This window comes from Arachis hypogaea, unplaced genomic scaffold (assembly GCF_003086295.3).
Source record: "Arachis hypogaea cultivar Tifrunner unplaced genomic scaffold, arahy.Tifrunner.gnm2.J5K5 arahy.Tifrunner.gnm2.scaffold_21, whole genome shotgun sequence".
In the NCBI taxonomy this organism is placed as follows: Eukaryota; Viridiplantae; Streptophyta; class Magnoliopsida; order Fabales; family Fabaceae; genus Arachis; species Arachis hypogaea.
In genome coordinates, this window is record NW_027255449.1 from 1,042,220 (window position 1) to 1,045,583 (window position 3,364).

A 3,364-nucleotide genomic window follows, 5' to 3' on the forward strand; every position below is an offset into this window, starting at 1 on the left:
TAAAAATTTAAACTTTTTAAATTTTTGTTGATTGGATATTTCAAAAAATCTTATTTTTCAACTTTTTGACAAAGATTTTTTTTAGTTTCAAAATTTAAAAATAAAAAGTTTTCATCTTTTTTTCTTGCCTTCTTAATATTTATGGACTTTATTTTATTTTTGTATTTTAAATAAAAAATTTAATTTTTAAATTTAAAATTCAAAAAAATAAAAAATTTTGTCTTTTGAAATCCTAATTTTTTTTCAAGAATTTTTTTATTCACCGGTTAGTGCTATATTTTCACAAATATAAAATAAATTAGTTTTAAAAATTTAAACTTTTTAAATTTTTGTTGATTGGATATTTCAAAAAATCTCTATTTTTCAACTTTTTGACAAAGATTTTTTTTAGTTTCAAAATTTAAAAATAAAAAGTTTTCATCTTTTTTTTCTTGCCTTCTTAATATTTATGGACTTTATTTTATTTTTGTATTTTAAATAAAAAATTTAATTTTTAAATTTAAAATTCAAAAAAATAAAAAATTTTGTCTTTTGAAATCCTAATTTTTTTTCAAGAATTTTTTTATTCACCGGTTAGTGCTATATTTTCACAAATATAAAATAAATTAGTTTTAAAAATTTAAACTTTTTAAATTTTTGTTGATTGGATATTTCAAAAAATCTTTATTTTTCAACTTTTTGACAAAGATTTTTTTTAGTTTCAAAATTTAAAAATAAAAAGTTTTCATCTTTTTTTCTTGCCTTCTTAATATTTATGGACTTTATTTTATTTTTGTATTTTAAATAAAAAATTTAATTTTTAAATTTAAAATTCAAAAAAATAAAAAATTTTGTCTTTTGAAATCCTAATTTTTTTTCAAGAATTTTTTTATTCACCGGTTAGTGCTATATTTTCACAAATATAAAATAAATTAGTTTTAAAAATTTAAACTTTTTAAATTTTTGTTGATTGGATATTTCAAAAAATCTCTATTTTTCAACTTTTTGACAAAGATTTTTTTTAGTTTCAAAATTTAAAAATAAAAAGTTTTCATCTTTTTTTTCTTGCCTTCTTAATATTTATGGACTTTATTTTATTTTTGTATTTTAAATAAAAAATTTAATTTTTAAATTTAAAATTCAAAAAAATAAAAAATTTTGTCTTTTGAAATCCTAATTTTTTTTCAAGAATTTTTTTATTCACCGGTTAGTGCTATATTTTCACAAATATAAAATAAATTAGTTTTAAAAATTTAAACTTTTTAAATTTTTGTTGATTGGATATTTCAAAAAATCTTATTTTTCAACTTTTTGACAAAGATTTTTTTTAGTTTCAAAATTTAAAAATAAAAAGTTTTCATCTTTTTTTCTTGCCTTCTTAATATTTATGGACTTTATTTTATTTTTGTATTTTAAATAAAAAATTTAATTTTTAAATTTAAAATTCAAAAAAATAAAAAATTTTGTCTTTTGAAATCCTAATTTTTTTTCAAGAATTTTTTTATTCACCGGTTAGTGCTATATTTTCACAAATATAAAATAAATTAGTTTTAAAAATTTAAACTTTTTAAATTTTTGTTGATTGGATATTTCAAAAAATCTTATTTTTCAACTTTTTGACAAAGATTTTTTTTAGTTTCAAAATTTAAAAATAAAAAGTTTTCATCTTTTTTTCTTGCCTTCTTAATATTTATGGACTTTATTTTATTTTTGTATTTTAAATAAAAAATTTAATTTTTAAATTTAAAATTCAAAAAAATAAAAAATTTTGTCTTTTGAAATCCTAATTTTTTTTCAAGAATTTTTTTATTCACCGGTTAGTGCTATATTTTCACAAATATAAAATAAATTAGTTTTAAAAATTTAAACTTTTTAAATTTTTGTTGATTGGATATTTCAAAAAATCTTTATTTTTCAACTTTTTGACAAAGATTTTTTTTAGTTTCAAAATTTAAAAATAAAAAGTTTCATCTTTTTTTTCTTGCCTTCTTAATATTTATGGACTTTATTTTATTTTTGTATTTTAAATAAAAAATTTAATTTTTAAATTTAAAAATTCAAAAAAATAAAAAATTTTGTCTTTTGAAATCCTAATTTTTTTTCAAGAATTTTTTTATTCACCGGTTAGTGCTATATTTTCACAAATATAAAATAAATTAGTTTTAAAAATTTAAACTTTTTAAATTTTTGTTGATTGGATATTTCAAAAAATCTTATTTTTCAACTTTTTGACAAAGATTTTTTTTAGTTTCAAAATTTAAAAATAAAAAGTTTTCATCTTTTTTTTCTTGCCTTCTTAATATTTATGGACTTTATTTTATTTTTGTATTTTAAATAAAAAATTTAATTTTTAAATTTAAAATTCAAAAAAATAAAAAATTTTGTCTTTTGAAATCCTAATTTTTTTCAAGAATTTTTTTATTCACCGGTTAGTGCTATATTTTCACAAATATAAAATAAATTAGTTTTAAAAATTTAAACTTTTTAAATTTTTGTTGATTGGATATTTCAAAAAATCTTATTTTTCAACTTTTTGACAAAGATTTTTTTTAGTTTCAAAATTTAAAAATAAAAAGTTTTCATCTTTTTTTTCTTGCCTTCTTAATATTTATGGACTTTATTTTATTTTTGTATTTTAAATAAAAAATTTAATTTTTAAATTTAAAATTCAAAAAAATAAAAAATTTTGTCTTTTGAAATCCTAATTTTTTTTCAAGAATTTTTTTATTCACCGGTTAGTGCTATATTTTCACAAATATAAAATAAATTAGTTTTAAAAATTTAAACTTTTAAATTTTTGTTGATTGGATATTTCAAAAAATCTTATTTTTCAACTTTTTGACAAAGATTTTTTTTAGTTTCAAAATTTAAAAATAAAAAGTTTTCATCTTTTTTTCTTGCCTTCTTAATATTTATGGACTTTATTTTATTTTTGTATTTTAAATAAAAAATTTAATTTTTAAATTTAAAATTCAAAAAAATAAAAAATTTTGTCTTTTGAAATCCTAATTTTTTTTCAAGAATTTTTTTATTCACCGGTTAGTGCTATATTTTCACAAATATAAAATAAATTAGTTTTAAAAATTTAAACTTTTTAAATTTTTGTTGATTGGATATTTCAAAAAATCTTTATTTTCAACTTTTTGACAAAGATTTTTTTTAGTTTCAAAATTTAAAAATAAAAAGTTTCATCTTTTTTTCTTGCCTTCTTAATATTTATGGACTTTATTTTATTTTTGTATTTTAAATAAAAAATTTAATTTTTAAATTTAAAATTCAAAAAAATAAAAATTTTGTTTTGAAATCTTTTTTTTCAAGAATTTTTTTTTCACCGTTAGTGCTATATTTAAATATAAAATAAATTATTTAATTAAACTTTTAAATT